Source organism: Ochotona princeps, chromosome 6 (assembly GCF_030435755.1).
Source record: "Ochotona princeps isolate mOchPri1 chromosome 6, mOchPri1.hap1, whole genome shotgun sequence".
NCBI classification, from domain to species: Eukaryota; Metazoa; Chordata; class Mammalia; order Lagomorpha; family Ochotonidae; genus Ochotona; species Ochotona princeps.
Genome location: NC_080837.1, coordinates 58,284,105 through 58,310,981, shown reverse-complemented (window position 1 = coordinate 58,310,981; position 26,877 = coordinate 58,284,105). Strand labels below are relative to the sequence as shown.

Here is a 26,877-nt window from a genome sequence, read left to right as displayed (position 1 = left end):
GTTTCAAAATCAACATTAATTTTTTTTTACTATAATAATCCTTAAACCAGCAGGAAGCATTTGTCTTCATCTAAAGCATAAATGTACTGAGAGACTCACCTTGCTTTTTGTTTAGAGGATCACAGACTTCAACTGGAGAAATGATGTGCTAAAAGTTGAATTTAGTTGTGCAACCTGCTGACTTAAGCGTATAAAGAAGATGCCAGTGACTCATGTCTAAGTGGGGTGTGGACTCTCAAATATGGATCCAGTCATAGCTTTCACAGAACCATCAACAGACTGCCCTCAGCTGACCCTACTTGGAACCAATGACACTCCATGAGATAGTTGACAGGGATTAGGATGCGATTTTTGGACTGAGCATAAAGGGTACAGGGTATGCTCAGCATCCATACAAAACAGATGACTCAGGTAAAACACAAAGCATGGAAGAAAATAGAACAGCCCACAGAGGTCAGGTTTCCTTTAGCAAGGCTAAGCATTGCAATGAAATGATGGATTAGTGCAGTCGAGCAAAATTTTCCTTACTCACTTTGCCCAAATTAGCACATTTTTGGTCCTCCCGTTATCTGGTAATTACTTCATTTCACTGCTGTCTTCTGTTTGTGAAGGCCTGGTCTTAACCAGTAATTAGCATGGCCTGGATCATAAGTTGTTAGGTCAATTCAGTTGAACAAATCCATTTATAGAACACCTAGTATGTGTTAAAAACTGTGTCACATTTTGAAATTGAAAAGATAAATAAATGGGGCCCATTGAATCCTAGCAGCACACAGACTAAGTAGGGAAGAAACATGTTCATACACTCATTGTCATTCTGTGTGGTCAAGCACTGTGTCAGTGGTGGGTGGTGAAGGGGAGAGAGTATCTGAGTGCACATACAATAGAGTGGTTCCAAGTCAAGGAAGAAGTAGGCCTGGGCAGGAACAAGGAATTTGGAAGAGTATTTTGGAGTTCAGCAACCATTATTTACTTTTAAGATCCTAAGTGCCAAATGTGAAAATGATTGAAGCTCTTTGCAGACAAAGATAAAGCAATTTTCAGAGGGAAGTTAAACCGATGAATCAATTTATAGATGGATGGAGGAAAGTAACTTTGCTGGTTTTAAGTTTCTTTGCTATTGCTAAGGTAAGTTAGTGCTCTTTCTAACAGAGGAAGTCACTATGAACTCTTGACCAAAGATTCAGGGAAATTAGATCTTTTTAAACACTGATTTTTTTTTAAAGGTCTCTCTTGAACTTTAGCAACGGAGCACCATTTTAAAACAAACACACAATTCTTAAAGCAGCAAATGGATGCCCAGTAGTGCCCTAAGGTTTTTTCTTTCATTTGAAAGTTCAGTCTGAAGTTTCCTGGCAGTGCAGAGGAGTCTCTACATAATAATCTATACTAGGGAAAAGGTTGACTTTGGGAACACTTTTGTTGCAATGATTGACAGTGTGTTGCCTTCCAGAAAACCAATTGCAATAAAGATTGTTATAGAATGTCACTCAGGTTTTCAGCAGAGATTCAAAACTGTCCCAGAGGTGTGCTCAGCCTGTTGGCAGGCATGGTAATCAGAGGCAAAGTTTGTTAGCTTGGATGTAGCCTAGAGAAAGCAATGGATCCTACAGGAAATTAAATTGAACGGACAATCATGTCTACATCAAGAACTCCATAGGGCTCCTTTTAAATCCTCCTCCACTTTAATTTCATGCTCTCAAGTTGTTCCCAAGACCACAGAACCGAGTGAAGGCAAGATTTCCAGATTTCATTAATTCATGATTATAGTGCTATTTTAGGAAGGTTAATCAGTTATGTCAGATTGAGGAAAAACTCAAGTGAAATTTTAGATAAAATAAAATCATGGTAATCTGGGGCTTAAGTGATAAAACTTAACACTAGAATGATCAAAAGAGAAATGAAAAAAATTTAATGTGAGGATAATGTAGAAGGAAAGATAAATAAGATTAGATAATAACTAAACCTAAGAGGATTGAGATAGGTAGGAGTTGGAGTGATAATGGAAATTTAAACAGTGAAAGTAAAGTTTAAATTTTTTAAAAAAAATTTATTTGAATGGCTGAGTTACAGAAAGAGGGGGAGGCAAAGATCTGTCATCTACTAGTTCACTCCCTAAATGGCCTCAGTAGCTGTAGCTGGGCTGGACTGAATCCAGGAGCTTCTGAGACTCCCATGTTGATGCCTTTGATCAGCCATCACTACTTTCCCAAGCACATTAATAGGGAGCTAGTTGGGAAGTATAGGAGCCAGCACTCAAGCTGGTACCCATATGGGATGCAGACATCACAAGCGACAGCTTTACCCACTGTGCCACAGCACTGGCCCCAAATTTGACAACTGTTTATACATCCCAATTGATATACTACACTCAAGTATAAAACCTCTTTGTTGCACCCCTAAATTTTCTTTTATCCATTTGCAATTCAATATCCAGCATGGGCCCTTGTAACTACTGATCTGCTTGCTATAAATCAGTTCAAATCACTTTAATAGAATTTCATATGAATGGGATCACATAGTCACAAAAATACGTAACAAAGTAAAGATAATTTGAGGGAGAAAAAGAGAGAATATGAAGTGTTGGTTTAGGACAAATTGTTAGGAATTTGTTAATAGATTGATGAGAAAGAGGAATCTCCAATATTGATAATTTTAATGACAGTGTAGTCTGTGAAACCCAAGTGACTGGATCTCATATGGAGTTGACCCTCAGAAACAATTTGGGATGTTGGGTTGCTTCTAAGTGCCTTCTCTCACTCTTATTCCATTTTAGTTGCACTTGGTGCAACTTGAACTTTGTATTGCTTTTTAAATGACAGACATTGAAAGCCACATTATCTTGAAATTTGAATAATGATGGTATGCAGTCAGTGTTGGTATAAAATGTGTAAAAAGTGTCTCATTATAAACTTTTATAGAGTAAGTATACTTGGTATCCTCCTTGTAATAATTGATCATTATTTTAAATAAAAACCTACCATTCAGTCAAAATAATGACATTCTTTTGAATTACTTCTACTCCACCAATGGATTTCTAGAAATCTTTTCACTTTTTTTTTTAAGATTTATTCATTTTATTACAGCCAGATATACACAGAGGAGGAGAGACAGAGAGGAAGATCTTCCATCCGATGATTCACTCCCCAAGTGAGCCGCAACGGGCTGATGCGCGCCGATCCGAAGCTGGGAACCAGGAACCTCTTCCGGGTCTCCCACGTGGGTGCAGTGTCCCAAAGCTTTGGGCCATCCTCCACTGCTTTCCCAGGCCACAAGCAGGGAGCTGGATGGGAAGTGGAGCTGCCGGGATTAGAACCAGCGCCCATATGGGATCCCGGGGCTTTCAAGGCGAGGACTTAAGCCGCTAGGCCATGCCGCCGGGCCCAATCTTTTCACTTTTTGAAAAATAAGGATATGTGAAACATTGTAGAAAAAAATTCCCATTGGAGGAGGAAATTTGGGGAGAAGAGGGAAAATCCCTGAGCCTATGGAACTGCATTGTAAAATAAAAGAAACAAACAAATAAATAGAAAAAAGGAAAAAATTCCCTATGAGACATCCAATTCTCAGAGATTTATTTTATTTTTTAATTTTTTTAAAAGATCTATTTTATCTTTTATTGGAAAGTCAGATATACAGAGAGGAGGAGAGACAGAGAGGAAGATCTTCCATCCGATGATTCACTCCCCAAGTGAGCACAATGGCCAATGCTATGCCGATCTGAAGCCAGGAGCCAGGAACTTCTTCCAGGTCTCCCACGTGGGGGCAGAGTCCCAAGGCTTTGGGCTGTCCTCGACTGCTTTCCCAGGCCACAAGCAAAGGATCTCGATGGGAAGTGGAGCTGCCGGGATTAGAAGCAGCGCCCATATGGGTTCCCGGCATGTTCAAGGTGAGGATTTTAGCTGCTAGGCACGCCGCCGGGCCCCAGAGATTTATTTTATATGTAAGTGTCCTACCTCTTGCACAACTTGACCTATCTTTTCATTTAGAGCCTTGCCTCCAAGGACCCACTTGCCCCTCTTAATCTCTATTTCTTATCCTTAGTCCAGGCTTTATTGGAATCCTTTAGGAATCTTCTCCTGGGGAGAGAATCTCCTAAGGATGTCTTTTTTTAGTCACCACTATTTCGGACATCACCTACCCACCCCCACCCTGGCCTGCTTTTGGCATCAAGGCATGCTAGTTACTGAGGATAGTTAACACACACACACACACACACACACACACACACACACCACATTGTGTTAAAAAATTCTTTTTCTTGGAATCTATTCAGATACCAAACCCTCCCTGCCCCGCAATCTGCTACTTCTGGCTCCACCAATTTGCAAGTTGTCCCAATCTAACTCAAGCAGGGATTTAAAATCTGTTAGAGAGCTCAGTCTGTTGATTTATGGAGTTGAAGCCTGCACAAGAGGAATCATCTGTAATGGGATTCTTTGCTCCCTGGAGAGACATTACATAGCAGAGCTGTAAATTACTAAAGAAACAGAGGAGGGAGGAGGAGGGAAGAAACAAATGCTCTATAAAGATAGAGTATATTATTGATCAGAGCAGTAACTTCTTAACTTTTTACTTGTTATCATAAAATTAAGTGGTCACCCTCTTAGCAAAGAGGAGTGACTATTTAAGAAGTTCGTGCTGTTTGTTTTTCATATAGTTGGTCTGTTGCCATTTGTTTGGTTTATCAGTTGTCTCAGTTAATTCTTTTTTTTTTTACTCCCTCCTGTGAAATTTTGGGAAGGCATTCGTTTTCTTTATACCTGTATGACAGTATTTTAGAAACTGATTTGCAGCCAGCAGTTATCACAGACAGCTCTTTGGCATCTCTCTATTGTATTTAATCAAACTATAGTACTGGTTTCATTAGCACACTGTACAAGGTGCAGTGATAGAAAATTCCAACTGAAAATGTCCTAAGTAAATTGTAAGTGAAACTAGCCAACAGAGAAATAGATGACCTCAGGAAATGTCTGGCTTAACAAATGTATATCTTTAAATTGGAAATCTAATTATTTGCCTTAGATTTGCACTGCTGGGAACCTAATGTAAGACCATGTTAAATAAACTTATTATTTCCGTTTTTCATTTAACCTGTGGGTTGTAGTATGACCAATCTGTTTTATATCCTCAATCAACAGATGATTGTATTTGGTAATAATTTATCAAGAATAAAAATCTGTTTTTGAAACTAATCACCTCATGTTAGGTCTGCCCTTTTTCAAAACCACCATCTGATATTCATTTTGTCTGCAAGACAAACATACTGATGAAAATGCATATACCACAGGATACAGCCAGTGGAATGAAGCATTTCCACTCTTTGTATATATTTAGAACATTTTCTGTTTTCTCAACAGATGGACCAAATTTTAGTATTAAAGAAAAAAATCAATTTTACATAGTACAAACAAATTCAACAAGTACATTGTGTATTTCTGATTACTTTGTAACAGAATGGCCAGAGGAATTTGAGGTCAAAGCAGGTCATATCTGAATTCTGATTTTTTTTTTAAGTGACTTTTTTCTTGTGTTCTAGAGTTGTTGTTTTTTTTTTTTTTCATGCAGATGCTTGGATGAATCTCTTAATGGAAAATACGAAGTTCCCATGTTTTCCAACTCTAAAAAATATTTTCAATTTGATGACTTGTCAATGTATTAATATTTTGAAAGGCTTTTGTTTTTCTCTATATCCAGCAACCTCCTATAAAGAGTTTACCAAAGTGTTACAAGGAATATAATCCTCAATGTTTTTATTTTTTCAAACACCTCTTGCCCCTGTTCCTATAAAACTAGTGATAGTGACTTTCATCTGGCAAAGCCTTGACACTTAGTCCCTTGGAAAAGAGTTTAATTTTTCAATGTATTTGAATTTGTACTAAGTGCATGCCTTTTGATTTGTATATTATGCTTTAATTAAAAATTATACTATTTGATCCCTAATGTTTTAGATTTGCTCTGCACTTTTGCTTTATTAATGGTGGGTGTTTGAGTTGTAGATTTTGTCTTTTAGAAGCTAGCTTTTCCTCATCTTATTTTATCTATATCATAAATCTGGTATTTTGCTCTTCTTTCAAGTTTGCATGTGGCTTCCCTAAGTTTAAGGACAAGAAAGCCCTCCTTAGTCCATCAATATCTGATCTCACTCATCTTTCCAGCTTCAATGTACATATCTAGCCTCAATAGATTTTCCTGACTTACCTTCTTATACCTTAAAAAAAATCTTACTTCTTCTGGAGTTTGATACTTTTTGCATGCTTTCATCCAGCTTTGCCAGTTTTCTGCATTTTTCTGCACTTTTCTGACAGACATATTATCTCATGTTCCACTTTCACAGTCTCCTATTTTACTCAGTGATAGGAGACTGTGTTGGGAGAAAGAGCAGCACTTCAGTTTTGATCTTGTAAAATTGAGTATTTGTGCCTAAACAAAGACTTTAAATATATTTTAAAAAATACTTTAAAAAATTTATCTGAGAGGCATAAAGAGAGCTTCTATCTGCTGGTTTAATCCCTAAATGCTCACAATGATGAAGTATAGTGCTGGGAACCCATGTTGTTGGAAGTGATCTAACTAGTTGAATCATCACCTCTGCCTCCCAGGATACATATTATTAGAAACTAGAATTGGGAATGGAGCCAGGACTCTGACCCAGGCACTTTGATCTGGGATTCAGGAATTCTAAACAGCATCGTAACCTCTAAACCAAACACCATCAAAAATACAGATTTTTATGTAAGCAGCTAAATAAACATATCTTTTTTTAAAAAAAGATTGATTTATTTTTCTTGCAAAGTCAGATATACAAAGAGAAGGAGAGACAGAGAGAAAAATCTTCCACCCGATGGTTCACTCCGGAAGTGACTGCAACCTGGCCAGTACTGCACCAATCCAAAGCCAGGAGCTCTTCCTGGTCTCCCATGCGGGAGCAGGGTCCCAAGGCTTTGGGCTGTTTTCAACTGCTTTCCCAGGCCACAAGCAGGGAGCTGGATAGGAAGCGGGTCCTCCAGGATTAGAACCGGCGTCCATATGGGATCCCGGGGCTTTCAAGGCGAGGACTTTAGCCACTAGGCCATGCCGCCAGGCCCTAAATAAACATATCTTAAAATAAATACACATGTGTATATATTTAAATAAAGTTAATATTATAATCATCATCATACTATTCTTTTTCGCTAAAATATATAAAGGACAATAATGGGTGTTGTGGCACAATGGATTGAATTGGGACTTTGGTGACCCACAGCCCGTCTTACACAGCCTATATTTAAGTCCTGATGCTGCTTCTGATCCATCTTCCTGTGAATATACCTCTAGGAGGCAGCAGGTGATGGCTCAAACCCTGGGTTACCTGCCTCCAATGTGGGAGACCAGAACGGAGCTCCTAGACTCTTGTTTTGGCCTGGCATTTTGGAAGTGAAACAGTGGGTGGAAGATTAATCTCTTTCTCTCTGCCACTGCCTTCCTAATAGAAGTAAATAAATTTTGAAATAAACAACAAAGGCATTTTTTCAATGTTAGTCATATAAAAAGCTTCCTACATTGCTTTGTAAATCACATAAATTAATCTGCAATTATGATAGTCATTGTGTAGTACCATTTCACATAAATCTCAAAAAAGATAAATGCTACGTTAAAAAGATATGTATATTTCAGATAGAAATATCAGCTTGGAAACGAGTACAGTCGACTGTTAAAGAGTCAATTTTTTGAAATCATAAAAATGTTTGTTTTATGTTTTCTAACCTGAAATGCAAAAACATTTCTCTGTTATCTTACATACACTTTTGAGCACCATTTTGTTTGTTAGCAATTTCCTTTTCACTTTATATGAAAGTAAGACAAAATTATTCTAGAAATGTTTGAGCAATAAAAATTAAAGAAAGGGAGGTAAAGGAGAGAATAAAAGAAATAAATAAAAACCCATTAACTGTTATTGAATGACTTGATGAAAACTTTGGAGTACTTGGTGGGAAAGGAGTAAATATTTTAACAAAAACCAGCAATATACTTTTGCATGAAATTGGCACATAAATAAAAGAGATGGATTTTTGGAAGGCACTTTTGAAATTAATGTTGCAGTGTCTATTCTTATTACCCAAATATTACAACAATTAGGAAAACCAATCTGCAAATGCTCAAGAAACTCTAGTTGTTCTAACAGAGAAGACTTGATGAAGTAATTTTTCTCCTTGGAAAGGTCTCATGTACTTTGCAGAGCGGCTGTACTTTTTAGGCTCGAGCAGTCACAACAAACTCGTGTGAGAGGTCACCCACAGCCATGTGTATCCTGTTGTATTAATAAAGGAAATGTCAACTGGGACACTGGGGATTAGACACAACTAATTTTGTAAAATGCCATCGAGTTGATCTTTATCTGTAAACTCAACACAGACATACCAACTATTAAACCAAAATCCAAACCTTTCAGAATTAAGTGGGACAAAGCATGGTGTTTTATTTCGCACCCGTAGAATAGCAGTTTTCAATGGTGAGAAGTCTTTTGAAATCATGTTTATTGAAACTATTATTTTCAAATGCTCTCCCAATAATTGGAGTTCCTGAAGCATATACTTTATAATTAAAAGTCAGTTGAACTTTTGTTTAGCTAAACTATGAACTCCACATTCCACCACTATCCCCATAAGAGGTCTGATACTGTGCTCTCTGAGTTCCAAGTTCAAGGTGGTTGGAACAAGTTGGCATATCCCCAAATCCCACTGGCCTTCTTTAGAGACTACTTACAATCAAATCAGTTTTGTCATTCTGACAGTAGAATGAGAAGTTAAACATAGCCCAGCACTGTGGATTTTTTGTGATGACCCTGCTAACTTCAAGGGTAGTTTCTTTATATTGAGTATCCTAAGAGTTTGCTCTATAATGAAAATTGAACCTTTTAAACCAAGTAACTGTTGTTAAAGTTAGGAAATTTGGCTACCATATACATGCAGACACTGTTTTGGAGAGATTTAATATATTTGCATTAAATAATAGAATCATGAAATTAAGTTTTGACTTAAATAAAAACTAAAACCTTAAACCTCCTTCCTGTTATGCCTTGAACTTGAGTTGACTTTTCTATGATCATTTGGAGTTACTACCTTATGCATTTGGAGCTTGTACTACTTGTGGGCATGTGTTTTCTCCAACATGTAATTTAGCATCTAATTTCCAATTTGTCTTGTTTTAAGAGTGCTAGGGGCAGAAGTTGCAGTGATACATTTTCCTCTTAAGAGGCTAATTTTAAGTTTGAAAATTTTAAGTTACATGTGAAAAGGACACATTGGATATATCAAGAAAACAAAAAATTTGATGGCAGTGGGTGACTTCTAGGCTTTATATTTTAATATTAAAACTGCCCTCACTATACAGATTATATATCATATGGCTTTTAATGTCACTATTCATACAATAATTGTCATGTTTAATATCCCTAAATTCACACTTCATGCATGGTTTCAGATTCTTGACACAAGATAATTGTTATTTTGCTGAAGTGTACATTTAAATTTTTTATTTTATTTTTAATAAACTTAGAAAGCTCTGGAAGAAAACAAAAAGGATGTTGATTTTTGGCAATGACCTGGGCTGGGCCAGGCTGAAACCGAGTCTTTCACATGGGTGACAGAGACCCAAGTCCTTGGCTTGTTTCTTGTTTCTTGCTAGGTACAATACGAGGATCAGAAGCAGAGCAGGCGGGACTTAAACTAACATGCTGATAATGGGGTGCCAGTGCCATAGGCAGTGGCTTCATGTAGTGTGCCCTAACACTAGCTCCTATAACAGTGTTTTTGAAAGTAGCTTGATTGAAGTGGTTTTTACCAGTAAGTCCTCCCGCTGCTTGTTCTACCTCACATCCTTATGAATTCCAAAAGACCTTAAATATCTCAAATACTTTTATGATCTCACCTACAGTTACTGGAAGAAACAGTTAAAACAACAAACAGTGTCGTGTGTTTTAATACTGGCACACCCTCTAAGGATCTAGAATGCTTGTCCACTCACAAATAAATTTCAAACCTTTATAAACTTTAAAGGTTGGATACTACTCTTTGAACTAGTGGACTCCTTCTTGGACCCTGATGAGTCTAAGTGCTCTGGGCTTGAAGGCTCCCTTTCTTTCAGCATGCTGTAGTGACTTACAGTGTTGGAATCACATTTCTCTCATGGATGCCAAGCCTCTTAGGGAACAAAGTGAGTCCTAAATGAATGTTTGCAGGAGCTTAAAATCCTAACTGGCTCAGCAAGGCAGATAAGACAGTTACTATCTCAAGTAGTACAGACGTCAGGTAGTGGCTGCATCAGAAGGAGCGTTAGTGTCTTCAACACAATGCATTCCAGAAAGACATACCAGATTCTCATTGATGAGTTTATAGCATGCAAGTACAGTGGAACAAAGTTTTTAATTTTTTTGTAAAATGTTTATTATCTGTTTACTTCATATACGATGCTCTTTTGCTTATGTAGGCATTTTAATCATCCAAGAATCATGTCATGTATGTACTCACATTTTCCAGTTTTCAGATAAGAAACTAAATGGTAAAAATGCAGTAAATCCAGGACCACAGGTAATATAATTGTACTGTATAATCTGATGTTATAATTCTATGTTGAGTTTTTTTCCATTATTATTTCCACATCAAATTTCCATTGCTTATGCCAACTAGACTAGATAATGATTTGAGCTCATATGGTATTCTTCACACATTTGACTGAATTTTCTAGTGTGTTAAAGATTCAGCCAAACTATGACATGTTTACTGATGCCTGTCTCTCTCTAGTATCTTTGGTGTGGATTAATACTTGTTTCTGCATATCCAGTCCTGTCCTGTATTGTGAATCTTAACCCCTGGACAGTTAGGCTACTAGATAATGTCATGGTGTTAATTCAGCGTTAGCATTCAGTAGTACAGGGAAGTAAGGAACTAAGAGGGGGCTTTGCGCTAACTGTGCAGCACTCTTGGCTTAATCTTGGATCCTTGATTCCTCTCAAACATTTTGTCTCCGTGTGGTTCTTTGTATAAGGTATAATATTCTGCTGCACTAAGATTGCCTCTCCATTTCAAATTGTTGGCTGCAATTTCTCTCATTATCAAGAAAGCTATAGTTTTAGAAGCAGTAAAATACATTTACACTTTCCTGATATAAAATTATTTCTGTTGCAAACAATCCTACATCTAATGTCTCTGTAGGACTATTAAGACGTCAAACTTTATAGAAATAAAACTTAAGAGGAAGAGGAAACAATAATTAATCAAACCATTCCTTTCTTCTTCAATCAAATATTTTTAAATTGGTGATGAGTATTTTGTCTGCATTATACAAGATGGAGAAAATTTTGGAGGACTGCTCTAGTAAGTAGATGGGGTATCTGAGAAGTCTTCTTAAGATGTGGTTTAAAAGTCAATACCAGAGGACGTGCCTTTCTATGCGCCTCACGGCTTGGTATCCTTCTGGCTATGGCTGGAACTCCCATTTTGTCAGGTTCTATAGCGACAGTGCAGCATTAAGATCCTATTTATATTTGCATTAAACCTATAAAATTTTCATACAAATCCAGATGAAGACAAGTTCAGGCAGATATCCATAGTTCTACTTGGCAAATCAGCAGAATGAACACTTGTGTGGGACAAAGAACATAATGATATATAGTGCAATAAGAAATACAGAAAATTAGTTGAAAAATCTCTTCCAACCCTCAGTTTTAAACAGATTGTTAACTTGTACAGTCCTTTTGGAGTGAGAGTTTATTTCAAAATATGAGTGACAAATGAATAGTAGTTGTATGGATAAATTCCTTGCAATAATCAAAAATAGATTAGAAATCCTTAAGATGCAGAGGTTTCCAATAGATTTTGTTTTAATTAAAAGATATAGCTATTATAATTTTCTTGAAAAGATGGAAATAGAAATTTATTTAAGCAGACTATCACTATTTCAATATTTTTCCTATTACAGTGTGCCAGTAAATTCAAGAGAACACTTTTTCTTTTTTCTTGGCAAGAGAAGATTTCTTGGGCAAATTCTGCTGAGTGACCTGAAAGTTTTGGCTTTTTAATGAGTAAATAACTTCCAGGCCACCATATATGCTTTTAACGATGACTTTTTCATGAATTTTTTTCTGAAAGTGAAGCATGTAATTTGGCCAAGTTAATGTAAGGCCAGTTCTTGGAGTAACATATGTCTTCGTTTGTTAGTGTTCCTCTCCAGCAGCTAATTTATACTGTCAATCTGACAACTAATGTTTTTAGCAAGTTTTTTGTTTGTATTATTTATCTTTTTAATCTCTAAATTTCTTTCTGGTATCCTGTCATTGTTTTGTCATTGTAGGCAAAAATATGTTGATTTTGCTGGATTTTTGTTTACTTGTTGGTTTGTTTTAGGAGAAGGTGAAGATATCACCGTGGATAGGATGAGTGGTTTCCTTATCAAGTGTTACTAGAAGAAATGGTAAATTAAAATGTTTTGCTTAATAAGCATTGCCATAGTGTATTTCTGATTCCTGAATATCACTTATCAATGTATTGCAACAATTTTTCTTAGAGGAGAACTACTAAAATATAGGCATTGCATGTAAGATAATCCCAATTAAAGATAATATGGATATTACTTCTAATATCTAATATTTCTAATAGAAACAAAGAACTTAACATGTTTGAGGTTCTGAGATAGCACTTAAGAAAATTGAGTGTCGGACCCGGCGTGGTGGCCTAGTGGCTAAAGTCCTTGCCTTGAATGATCCTGGATCCCATATGGGCACCAGTTCTTATCCTGGCAGCTCCGCTTCCCATCCAACTCCCTACTTGTGGCGTGGGAAAGCAGTTGAGGATGGCCCAAAGCCTTGGGACCCTGCAACTGCGTGGGAGACCAGGAAGAGGTTGCTGGCTCCTGGCTTTGGATCGGCACAGCACCAGCCATTGTGGTCACTTGGGGAGTGAGTCATCGGACGGAAGAACTTCCTCTCTGTCTCTCCTCCTCTCTGTATATCTGACTTTGCAATCAAAATAAATAAATCTTTTTAAAAAGAGAGAGAGAATTAACTGTCTGGTTCAGTGCATTAGCCTAGAAGCTAAGCTTGCCTTGCACTTGCCGGAATGTCATATGGGCACAGGTTCATGCTGCGGCAGCCCCGTTTCTCATCCAGCTCCCTGTTTGTGGCCTGGGAAGGAATTGAAGGATGGCCCAAAGCCTTGGGACCCTGCACCTACGTAGAAGACCTAGAAGAAGCTCCTGACTTCTGGCTTCAGATTGGCTCAGTCCTAGCCATTACAAGTGCTTGTGGAGTGACAAAAGATCTTGCTCTCTATCTCTTTTCTGTATATCTGACTTTTTAAAATAAATAAATAAATAAATAAATAAATAAATAAATAAATAAATATTTTAAAAATTAATTTCATTGCATTATGTGACACATTTTTATATGCACTGGGATTCCCCCCGCCCGTCCCCAAACCCTCCCCCCCCACGGTGGATTGCTCCACCTTGTTGCATTTCCAAAAATAAATATTTTTTAACAAAATTAACTGCCCAAAGCTTATTTCCCTATCACCGCAACACATGTAGCAGAAAGTTCAGTGACTGTGCTAGAGGTTCCTTTCTTTAGAACACTGTTTTTTCAACAATTTTGGCAAATCTTTTCATTGGAGTTTTATTTTACAAAGTTGCTTAATAAAAATATGAATGTTGCTAAGTGTATCTAATAACTTAAGATTGGGGTATAATTTGAGATAAAGACAGGAAAAAAGAGCTATTATACTTCAAAATGAAATATGAAACTAATATATGTAGTGTATGTTGAATGCTTGAAAACATTAAGAAAGTTTAGAAAAGAAAGCTATAACTACTGTTTGTCATTAGTGAGCCAACAATGGGACCAACTCACACTTCACAAATGTAGTCATTTGTTTATGTGTTCGTATTTAAGCATAAACATTTGTCCAAATAACTTACACTTATTTCACAATAGTGATATTTGTTATTTATTAACTATCAGTGGAATAGTTGGGCAGGGTAGAGTCTTGAATGTGATTTACCCTTACTTACTGACTTAATCGTTTAGAAATCTGTTTTGTTATTTACCTACCAAGTGAAGAATGTACTTTAATTTTTCAAAAAAGAAAAGAATAACAATGATAGATTGGGCATGTACAGTATGCTGTTTTACATGCATGGACAGGGTACATGCTATCTGTGTTTTATGCTGTAGTTCTTTTCATTTGGTGTGTAATGTGACTTAATTCCACATGCACTGATTTTGTATGAGCAGCTTAGGAATCTCTTAACTTTGAATCACATCATATGTGTGTATGTATACAATATATTTATTCATAAGGGAATGTTAATTGTAAAATACACATAAAACAAATCAAATCCATAGTGCAATGCCTTAAAAACAAAATCTATCATAACTAGGTAAATGAACTCAATTCTTAACAGATGTTATGTTACGTACTATAGTTTGCAACAAACCTCATTTTCAACTTTTGTATATCATTATGCTATCTAATTATGGCTATTTAATAAACTATAATGGGCAAACATTGACATAGTTCTTAGAGAATAAATAAAGGAAAACAAACAAGATGCCACATTAACTACAGATGGGTTCTAAGGACTCAAACAAGAGGGTTGGTTTGAAGAGATGCCTGAGCTTACTGGGGGGTGTTTATCAAAGTAATATTGAGTCCTGAGAACTTGCTACTCTGATTTTTGTTTCTAGAATTCTTTTTGCTGTGATGATGATGGTTGTGATCTGTACTTGTAGGCACAAACACACATTTGTGATACAGATGTCTAAAGGATGGCCATCCATTTAGAAAAAATAAATTGGAAGACAACATTTGATGAGCAGTGTCCTTAGAGAATATATCGAGTCTGGATAAGTACAGATCATCTGGCGCCCTGTCTCCGCTTGCTTAGCTAGTTGGTCAACAACCAGAGCAACAATTTCAAGAGAATGATATAGATCGAAATGAATTTGCTGGATCTGTCTGTATTACTATTTCTGTTTCAAGTAGGAGGGCAGAGGAGATCTTTTTAAATCAGCAAGCCATATAGTGTGACAACAAAGAGATTGGACTTTAGAAACAGCAAGCCTAGTTTGGATCCTCGCTCTGTCTTCTACCCCGTTTTCTCATAGCAGGTGTTCCTTAAAGTTGGGAGGGAGTATGTGACTCCTAGAGGCATTGCAGCCAGTTCCATTTCTAGGGGGCAAGCTTGGTAAGCTAATGGATGCCAGAGGTGGTCAGAGAACAGCAGGAACAATCTGGATTTTGTTTTGCTTGGAGGTGTTTACCCCATCATTAGCTATTTGGTGGCAAAAGAAAATGTTCAATCCATCTATCTTCCTGACTAGTAGCTTTTTCAGTTATACCATGAATTACATATTTTCACCTTGGCCCAGGTGCTTTCAAACACAGTACTAACATGAAATGCCTGTGCTGACTCTGCAGCGATGATTATTTCTGCCTGAGACAGGTTTTAGGTTAGAAGATAAAACATTCTTGACATCTTTAATACCCTTTACAGGGTCTTCTATAAATAACAGTTGTCAGTTGATAGTTTTTTCACCAAGCACTGGAACTGTATTTCAAAATAGAATTTGGTGGGTGGCTGCAGGCTGTTTTCAGAAAATAAAAACTAGCTATTTACTTGCTTTACCTTCAAATGCCTCTTTCATTATGTTGCCATCTTGAAAATGCTGTTAATGCCCTCACAGAACATGTGGCACCAATGAGCTAATCATAGTCAAAGAAAACATTGATTCTGGGAGTTGTTCACAGCAATACTCTCTACTGGTATTAGGCGTGAAGTAGGAGAGATTATTAAACTTTAAATTGGGTAGATTCTCTTAAATTGGCTTTCTTGGGAAGGGCATAAGAAATAAGTGAACATGTGGTCTGAGTGTGAGGCAAAGGAGATTTGCAGTATTTTGGAGGGGAACCCATTACTGAAGAATAATATGCACTAAGAAAGTGCATGTTGTAAGCATAGAGTTTGATGAATTGTAGCTGACTGTACATGCCCACGGGGTTTTTCCTTGGAACAAGAACCAGTATCAGTGCTACATTTGCACCAACCCCAATGAGTGCAGTACATAGAAACATAGTCAAGAGCAAAGGCCAGGGAGCTGGGCTCTTTGCACTGACATCCTGGGTCCTCCAGCTGAAAAGAAGGCATTTTACACTTGCGGTACTGCACTACAGTTACGTGTGTCAATGTCTCTCTGCCTTATAATAAACTTACTGAGAAGTAGGCATCTATCATAGTCATTTTTAGTGTATTACAATAATTTGCACTGTGCTTCAAATAAATATTAGTAAAGATTTGCTTAATAAATAGTGGAATACTTAATATTTTTATTTAGTATTTATACAACATTTATATTCCAAATAATCTGAAACAGAATATGATATTCACAGGGTTTGATATTTACATGTTTAGGGGCAATTAATGTAAGGCTATTTCAATATTTCAGCCATGATTCTGATTAATATTTCTTATAATTGAAAAAGTGGGAAATACATTGGATATAATTATTTCTATTCTATAATACAAAACAAATGCATATTTTTAAATTGTTTGTTTATATGTCTGGCTTCATTCTGGCCAATATAGCTCTTTGTGAGTAGAGGTGTATTTTGTATAAATTTGTATCCTTAGTGCATATTATGCAGCTTTATGTATATGTAATGTAAATGAATGTAAGAAGGGAAGAAATACAAGGAAAAAAGGAAGAAAATAAATGTGTTTCTGGGAATTATGGCAAGTCAACATGTTAGTGTAATTGATACACATTTATCATAGTAATAAATCAGACTATGAAGTACAGTAGTTCAAAGGAGAGTCAGCATCTTTGACTCTAGATTCTGATTTCTGATGTGTGCCCTTGAGCAAGTTACTCTATTTCTTAGAGCATCAATTTCTTCAATTCTAAAGTGGATAATCAGACTGTCTTTGAAGAATCATGGGAAATAATACATTTAAAGATTCAAACATTTAATAAAAACAGACTAGTAATTCACTCATTCCACACCGTTTTTATTATGAGCTAAAATGTATAAGACAATGGGGCAAATATTTGACATTGTAGTTACGGTGTCATTTGGATGCCCGTGTAGCACATCAGAGTAGCCAGGTTCAAGGCCTAGGTCCACTTAATACCTACTACTGAAGTGGACCTTGAGAAGCAACTGTGATAGCTGTAGTATCCACAACAGCTGGAGCTGGGTGATACTGAAACCAAGTGTCCAAAATTCCATCTAGGTTTCTCATGTGGGTGGCAGACATCCGAGTTTTCTACCATCCTCATAGACATATTAATGGGAAGCTTGAACTGAAACACAGTAGCTGGGACTCAAAATAGCCTTCCAGTATGGAATTAAGGCATCTCAAATCCTTGCTGTACCACAATGCTGACTTTTTGGTTTTTGTTTTCTGTTTTTGTATTTTAAAAGCAGCTTGAAGTTCCTATAAAAAACAAGAAAAGGGTAAGAGGTTTGTCATCATTTACTCCCTGCCCTTACATATGCACTAACTTTCCCAACATCAACATCCTCCATCCCAGTAGAACATATTTTGCAATGGATTAACCTACATTGACATGTCTTAATCACCCACAGTCTCTACTTTATGTAAGTTTCACATTCTGTGGTTTCAAAAACTGTAGACTGACATATATCCGTGATGATAGTATCATTTAGAGATTTTTTTAATGCCTCAGGATTCCTCAGTGCTTAGCCATTCCCCAACTCCTGTTGTTTTTAGTTCCCCTGGTTTACCTTTTCCAGCGTGTCACATGGTTTGAGGCAGAGTTATATAGACTTTTTAGGCTGGATTCTTTCGCTTAGAAATATGGGGTTAATGTTTATCAAGTGCTTATATGTCTTAATAGCTCATGTCGTTTTAGTACTAATTGTATTTTATTGTCTAGATATACTACAGTTTATTCATTTAAGTAGTAAGTGATGCTTCAAATAGTACCAAGTTTTGGTTATTATGAATAAGGTGGTTGTAAACTTTTTGTGTTTTCCATTTATTTGGATAAGTACGAGAGAGAGAGAGAGAGAGAGAGAGAGAGATTGCTATATTATCCAATAAAAGTAAATTGATTTAGATTTGTAGGAAACTCCCAAACTATCTTCCATAGTGACTGCACTGTGTTGCAATCCCACCAGCAGTGAATGGTTCCTGTTTCCTGAGATCCTTGCCAGGATTTGGTGCTTTCAGTGTTCTCATTTTGATCATTCTGTTAGGTATGTAGAGATGTCATATTGTTGTTTTTGTTTGTATTTTACTGATGACAGAGTGTAGAACATCTTTTTCTGTTTTTAAAATTTTTATGTTTCTTTAATTAATTAATTGGCAATCTTGACATAATTGGGGTAAAAAGGTTCAAGCACTACAGGAAGATGGGCAAAACAATTAGTTCTGTATTGTTTCCTTAATATATCTGATGTAAAAGGGGATTTTAAGGGAGAGTCCCACCCAGACTCCCACCCACCCCAGGTCCCAGATGTGGGGCATGCTCCGAGGGCCTTGCGCAAGTGGTTTTGGTAGTTCTACAGTTCTGAATTGCTGCCACTCTCACCACTCCAAGCATGTTGAGGTCGTTGGAGAATCCACTGATTGACATAGTCCATCTTAGAGTCTCCGTTTGCCCAGTATTTTCATTGCCAACATATAGCTGAGGTGGTTGATTGATTTGTTCTGTCCTCTGTCTTTTCATGGTTAGGGTTCTGAGTCCGGAAGCTCAATTGGGGGGAATCCCCAAAGAAACTTTGTCTGAGGTGTTCCCAGACCAGATTCTTGCATGTACTAGCAAGCACAGGGCCCGGTACAGTCCAGTGCCCAAATCAGCTGGTGGTTGCAATTTCTGGGTTCGTTCTGTTTCCATCCCTGTCTTCCACTGGAACCAATGGGTGTTTGCAGTCCAGCCTGGTTCTGCCCAGCACATACTGGCCCTCACATAAACCAGTTGGAGCTGCAGCCTAGTTGGAGCGACCCACAATAACCCCCAACGGGCCCGCCCACTACCCTGGTTTGCCAGTATGTTCGGCAGACTAGTCCAGTCTGTCCCACATCCCCTTCTGCTCTCATACATGTCAATGGGTATTAAAACCTTGTTCCGTCTAACCAGCTCAACTATCCAGGCTTCACGGATGTTGTTGGGTGTCTCTCTGTCTAGCCACCCCAGCCCCTGTCCTAGTTTTCATGCCCTCCTGTGGGGGGTGGTAACCCAAGAGGGAGGAGCCCACTATTTCCCCCTCCCAGGCCACTCCCACTTCCGGATTATGCACTCTCCAGGTGGTTCTGTGGTTTAACTTGACAGAACTAGCCCCCAGTGCCAACTTCTGCCAGCTGATGCTGTGGCTAAGCCCCAACAACCCTCACCCACTCTAATTTTGTTTGCACTAGTAGGAATAATCAGCCCAGCCTGGTTTTTCCCTGATCTGGTCCGCATGAGGAGCACAGGTGTTGTAGCCCTGCCTAGTCTGGTCTACCCCCATCCCAGCTCATGCTCTCTAGTGGGAGTAGCTGTCCAGCAAGGGAACCACCCCTTATTCCCCTGCCGACTCTGCCCCTCCCTTCCTGATTCTCACTTGTGCTGGTTGGGTGCTGCAGTCACATCTGGCACAGGCAACCTCACCTTGGCATTCCGTATTGTGCACTGTTTTTGTCGCGACCGAACCTGGCTCGACTCACACTCTGTTCTGGCGTTCGGATTTGCCAGTAGATTATGTGAACTGATTCAGCCTGGTCTTCCCCCGATCCATGCCAAATGTATGCCAGTGGGACACTCTCCATGGCCTGTTCTGGGCTGTTTCCCTCCATGCTTCTTGCGCTTACCTGCAGGGTCTGTGTCCTGCCTGAGGAGTTGCCTAGGCTCCTCCATCAGAACCCCTCCTAGTGCCAGGTTTCGTGAATACCAGTGGGTCCATGAGCCAGCACTACTCAGTTCACCTCCTGCCCTAGCAGAAACAGTGGCTGTTCCCAACTGGCCTTCAACCCATTCTGGTTCTTGCTGTTGGATGTTTCAGCCTAGCCATGGCTCGTCCGTACACACACATAGCTCCTACATGGCTCAGTAGGGGTTGAGACTTAGCCTAGTCCGTCCCGCACACCAGAAGCTGTTGCAGTCTGGCCCGGCCTGGTGCGTCTTGTCCCAGTCCACACTTGTGCCAAGGGAGACTACAACTGTATCCTGACCAGAACGCAGCCCCAGTTCCAGCTCATGCGCCCCTTAGTGGGAACCTCCATCCAGCTAGGGTGTCCCCTTAGCTCCCCAACCGGGCCTGTTCCCAGCCAGTGTTCAGCATGCCAGTGGTTGCTCTGACTCAGCTTGGCACAGCCCATCACCTGTCGCGATCCCTGCCTTAGACACTGTGGCTCGGCATCCGTGGCTCACGCAGACCAGTTGGTACAAGAACCTAGCCGGGCATGTCCTGTGCTCCATCCTGGTTTCCAGTCTTACTTGTGGGCTGAGGTTTGCTCAGTACTGCCTGATGCGCCCAGAACACCTTTTTTGTATGTTTTTTTTGCCCTTCAGCAGCTTCGGTGTGGAGTATTTGGTGCATTTTTGCATTGGGGCTTTAGGTTTTCTTATTGAGCTTTAAATATTCTTTGTATATTTTGGATGACAATCTTTAATAGTGTGCATATATGTGGTCATATTTTTACACTGAATTTTGCCTCTAAGCATTATTTATTTCAGAATTCTCTAGAAGTAAGCAGACTTAATGCTGCTTAGAGAATGTGATTATCCAATTTGGTGGCACTAGCTCCTATCTTCTGAACACCAAGTTTGTCCAAGTGAATTACTTATTTCAGATTTATCTTGTCGTGATTCATCTATTTCTCAGCCCATCCTCCAAATGTAACTTCTGTGCTCAACTCAGTACATGCTGATGCAGCATTTTCCATGTGTATCCCATGTTGTTCAAAGTCCAAGAGGCAGTCCACAAAAGTGTTCAGTGATCAAATAAGTTTAAGAAAACCGCATGGTATTTCTTCCACTTGGAAATTCATAGTACTTATGATAATTTTTAAGACTCTGAGAAGTCTCTCAGTGTGAAAGCTGTTTAACTCTGTGCTCCCAGCATGTCCACTACTACTTCACCATAGAAAAGAAATTTACTAACATTCTGCAGAACTAGTGTTACAGGGATCACACTTTGGGAAAATGTTAGTTGAGCTGACATCATCTTGGCAAGAAATTTAGGGAAAGAGTTGTAATATTGAAGCTGGCTTTCTTTGTGTGACCTTGGGCAACAAGGCTAACCTCTCTGTTCCCCAAAATTTCTTATTTGTGAAATGGTGATAATAGCAGGCTCTCCAATGGTTGTTTTAGGCTTCACTAAGTATCTCTAAAAGTATGGACATGGATGAAAATGCTTTACACAAATTTAAATGGTGTAGTTTGAAATCCTACTTTTTGTGTCTCTTCAGTCAAGCGTTTACTTCCTATCTCATGCATATTCCAAAGTAATATTTATTTTTAACCAACATGGCAATTTTATCGCCACATTCAGTTTCCCTTACCAACTACCTAATTTGTACTTGTTATCCACAGCAGAGCATAAAGCTCCACCCACAGAAGTTGTCTTCCCTCCTGCCCCTCCTCTTCTTCCCCCTCCTCATCCTTTTGGTTGTCCAGTGGAAAAGGCATCTCCTCTAGAAAATACTTGTGCAAGAGCACACATTCTGCCTTCAATGCCTGGCACAAAGCAGGGGTTCAACTCATATTGAGTTGAATCCCAAATTGTTCCATTTCTAAGAATTACATCATCCTGTTTTCAATTTTTATGCCCACAGTATGGAGGGGGCCTCTTTCTTTCATCACAAGTGTGTTTATCGTCAAGGTTCCCACAACATAATCCTTCATGGACTCTGCTTTGGTCCTAGTTCTGAGAACAAATTGTCCTGTGGTTCAGGGCACTGCCTGCTTTCCTACCGAGATTTGGTCTGTCTCTTTCCTCTCATTCTTTCCCTTTCCCCCAGTAAAGTCAAACACTAATCAGTGGAAGTAGGTACAACTCCCAGGCTTCCTTCTTTCTCCTTTACTTTGAGTTAATTGCTCCTCACTTTGAGCCTTTTTATTTTTTCGTTTCATTCACCCTGCATGTATTTGTCAACACATTTTGATTTAAAGACATTTTAGAAGAGAGGGCCTTGGCCTAGTCCCATATCCTGCAAGAAATAAAAATGTTCAGACTGCCCGGCTGACTAATATTCTAAACCACTGTACCCTCACATCCCTTGTTTTCTGTTTATTCCTTCACCTAACTGGGATCCATTGCTTATAGGTTTACTATAAAGCTATTTCCTCAGTCAAGCACCAAATGTCAGCAGAGAAAATATTCAAACAGTACAAAGAGAATAGGCTGTATCATAGCCAATATGACTAATCAGCAACTTGTATTTTTGCCCACAACAACATTTATTATCCCCTTTTTTATAGCTGAGTAAATGAGGCACAAAAAGGTTAAGTAAATTGCCCAAGTTGGAAAATTGAGAACCCTGGCTTTGAAATCTGGCTCCAGAGACTTCTCTTTTAAACAGTGCATGAATCTGTTACCATGTGTGATATGAATTCACCAATATCTAATGCTGAATGTTCATGAGGACATGATTGAGGCCGGCTGACATGACAGTATGATCAAGTGAAGAACAGAGAATTAAGATAATACATTTTTTGCTGGAAGAGGAGATGAAAGAGCTGAACAAGAGTATTAGATACAAAATTTCTGTTATTAATAAGAATGCTAACCAAAACAGGAGCATGAGTTGTAATATACTATGAGAACTAGAGGCCAGCTATGGTAGTGATGGAAACAAAGAGTAGTAGTGTAATAGAATGGTTAAAAACTCTGAGACATGGACTAGAAACCAGGCCCTAGACATTTTAAAAAATTTTTTTCAAAATTTGTTTATTTGTTTATTTATTTTATTTGAAAGACAGATTTATAGAGAGATGATAAGACAGATAGCTTCCATATGCTGGTTTACTTCCCAAATGGCCACTAACAACTGGAGCTAAGCCAATTCAAAGCTGAAGCCAGGAGCTTCTCCCGGGTCTCCCACATAGATGCAGGGGCCCAAGGACCTGATCTTGCCTCTGCTGCTTTCCCAGGCCGTGAGTTGGGAGCTGAATTGGAAGTAGAGCAACTGGGACTCTAAATGGCACTCATAAGGGATTCTGGTGCCACAGGGAAAGGCTTGGATCACTATGTCATTAGTGCCAACCCCCTTTTTAGCTGATGTTTTTTAAAAATCAAGCTACTCCCCCGATCCTCTATTTCTTCACCTTAAAATTATTACGGTGAAAGTATTAGCACCATAGAATTATTATGAGGATTAAGTCAATGTGTGGCGTGTAGTAAGCAATAATTGCTAGCTGCAGTGGTGTGCTGCTATTCTGTGGGAGTGAAAGAGTAGGAAAGATATGAATGAGAAAGATTGTATCCAGACAAGAAAGACTCCTATTTCAAAATTCCTGGGCCTCTACCCTGCTCAACAACATAAGGGCCTGGAAGGATTGTGAATATAGAAGGAGAAATGCCTAATCTGAGATGGAGAGAGACACATTTTGTTGGTTAACAAATCATGTGTGGTCAGCATATAAGATACTTCTTCAAAATTGATATTGTGGGTTTTGAGGTAAAATGCATTACACCTGTTAAAATCCTTGAATGAAGGTATTACTGGGTTCTGAATGTTCTGCTGATGGCAGCAATAAGACGTTTGATAACTATTACCTGTTTTACATTGAACCTAAAGGAAGGCGACTTAGAGCTATGGGCTCGGTCTGGTAATCATTAAGTGTTTATTATTTGGTTTGGTAATTTATTTGAACAGTTACAAATCCCCCTAAATGAATGCATGGTACTAACCAGTGATATTAGGAATTCCAAATCATCCTCCCCTGTTGGTATCAAACTTTCTTTTATTTGCAGGTGCCTCAATGGATATGAAGAGGTAACTTTTAAATTATACTTGTACATTCTACTATCACTGCAAAAACATTAAGACTTTAAATTGATTTAGTAATTCTAGTAATAACAGGTTAATAATTACTGTAGAATTAAAGGCAAACATTAACTTTGTCAGCTTTCATGCAGATGTCTTTTCGTTCATTTCTGGAGATTATATAATGTTCTTCACTATGCTCCTAGAAAATACAAATCAGGAAATGTCAGTTCTAAAACTGTAGTAACCAAGGAGCTACCTAATTCTTATCTTCATTCAGTTGGAGTTTATTTAATACATTTAAAGTTTTGTCATGTTGTTAGCAAAATTGATCGTCTAACGTGAAGGGAGTGTGTGGGGTGTGTGTGTGTGCGTGTGTATGTTTACAAACAGAAAGATATGGCAGAAAGAAAGGAAACACATTTTTATCTTTTATTTAACAAAACACAGACCCAAATAAACTATACTTCATTCCCTCAATATTGTGTGAGGCACCTTACATAAATTTTGACTAGCCTTCACAATAACCCTGCAAGGTGAATATTACTCTGATTTTACAGAAGGGAGTAGAGACCTAGAGTGGTCAAATGACTTATCAAAGGCACTTCTGCTAAAATGCTTCATCAGATTATAATTTACCCATATCTTTGGAGTTATATCCTGGTTTGGCAACAAAAATCACTGCCCTTTTTTTTCTTACAGCAGTGTTCAAAATGCCATGGCTGACAGTTCTAAGATCTGAATAATATATTAACCTTAAACCATGTTCTGCTTTATTGAAGTTTTTTTCCCAAGTGTTGGTGTCTCTATACAGTTTTCTGATAAACTTGGCAAATTTGAGATAAGATCATTGGCAGTAAAGCATTCCTGAAGAAGAGAAATGGAGTTTAGGCACATTTGTAGGGACTGACATGCACCTTATAAAAACTTAAGTTTCCTCTGTCCCTGATAGTGTTTCTGTTCCAGGAAATGCCAAATAATCTCAGACTAAGATTGTTTTCCTAAGCTTCAACTCAAACATGAGTCTTTACATTTAGTCCAAGTTTATAGCCTCATGTGCTCAACAAATACACGAATTCTCCCCATATATAATTCTGTGATTAAAGATTACTGAGTTAATAAGGAGAAAAGTTTAAAACAGAAGTTTTCAAATTTCACATTTGGCTTATGATGTAAGAATCATCATTTTGCCCCTTATTCTTGCCTCAGATTATATAAAAAGGAAGTGAATGTATTGGAAGACTTCTTGTGAATGTCACAACTGAATTAAGATCTAGAACACTCAAATGTTTGTCCAATACATTGTTGAAGATGTTATCTCCATGGGTGAATTATGGGTGGACCATAAGAGATATCCTGCAGCAGCAACAGGTGATTGTCATGGAGCTTCCAAGGACAGTGTGTTCTTTTACCTTCTTACTTTTCAGGATTCAAGGTATGGTCCTGGGAAACTAACCTCCTACACAGTGCTCAGGTTCTATCAATGTTAGGTAAATATTTAAATAACATAAAATTGAAGGGGCCAAGTTATTAGTCCACTTGTAATGCCTGTGGGAATCCTGTGTACTGTTAAAGGGAATGTATTAAACTGACAGATGTTATTCTAGTAATCTGATATTGCAAAAAATACAAAGTCTACCAGTGTTTTGGTATAATGACAAACTATGAGAGGCAGCATTGCACAGAAAAATGATTAGGATGAGCAGCCACAGACGCAGGTGCTGGCCCATACCTTGACCTTCAACAAATGTGGGGATCCGGACTGTCATTTGAACATTCTATCAACTGCATTTTCCATTTCAGTTTCTCTTTTTACCTACAGTGTCTTTGCAAATCCCCAAGACAGAAGTATTGAGAATATCAGCTGCTTCAGAAAAATGTGAAAAGTATGCGCATCAAGGTAGAATACATAGTGGTGAGAAATACATAATATAGAAATGTACAGATTTGAGTTAAAGCAGGTATTTATCATTATGCAACAAATCTCAGAGAGACTACTTGGAGTTCAAATTGCTGAATAGATCGAGACCTAGAGGGGTTGCTAAGGGCTATGTTGCCCTGATATTTAGAATTGCTAAATGTTTGCGAAGTGCCTCCTTTCAAAATACTTGGACTTAGAATTGCATGCAGGAGCAGAGGGTGAAAATTTCAGTCTTTCACCCTAAGTAGCTCTTAGGTTGTTTTCTGCTCCTTTAAGTATGAAATAGAAGATTGTGTTTGTGAATTTTCTGCTTGACTTTTGCTTTGCTGTTTATTTTGGACATGATGGTGCAATCACAACTGTAATTCTCATTACATAGCCTTTTTTTCTCTCCTAATGAGGTTGGCTCAAAAACCCACATGGTTTCCAAATCCTGGCATATATCATTTGTTAAGGAAAAAGGAAACCCCAAAACTGAACCAAAAATAGGTTTCAGTCAATAAACCTTGTTGTAAAACCATCAGAGATTGGAAAAGACACAACAGTGTCCTGTCCTCCTAACTGAGCATGGTCAGGTTTGGTGCAAGAAGGCATGTATGTGAGGGGAAAATAACAAATGTCTGTTTAGTTGAGGGTCCTCTGAGCAGGCACCCAGGGGAAACCTCATGGGTGAGCTTCTTGGGCATGTGGGCCTTATGACCAGGAGAACACTTGGTTTATAATTTTTTTGGATTGTGGATATTTGTATAACCCTCAGTTTCATGTAGAAATTCCAACTCCAATGTGATAGTATTGAGGAGAACAGCCTTTGAGTGGTCATTCAGATCATGAGAGTAGAGCCCTCTTGAAAGTAATTCGTGGCATTTTAGGAAGAGATAGAAGAGCTTGTCTTTGCTGTCTGCCATCTGAGGATACATTGAGAAGACAATGAAGTTCAAACTGGGAAGTTGGCCATCACCACACACCTAATCTACCATCACCTCAACCTT

The 26,877-nt window shown here is 38.3% G+C and overlaps 1 protein-coding gene across 2 annotated transcripts in view; it reads left to right on the top strand.

Annotated features, from left to right (window-relative positions):
• SLC25A21 (solute carrier family 25 member 21) overlaps nucleotides 1–26,877 on the top strand; it is a 473,857-nt gene that overhangs the window by 124,940 nt on the left and 322,040 nt on the right. Inside the window, exon 2 of one of the 2 annotated variants that reach the window (XM_058666356.1) lies at nucleotides 18,149–18,254. The exons of the other annotated variant lie outside the window; for it this stretch is intronic. The gene's annotated coding sequence lies outside the window, so the exon portion shown is untranslated. The remainder of the gene's footprint in view (nucleotides 1–18,148; nucleotides 18,255–26,877) is intronic. 2 annotated transcript variants of the gene reach the window in all.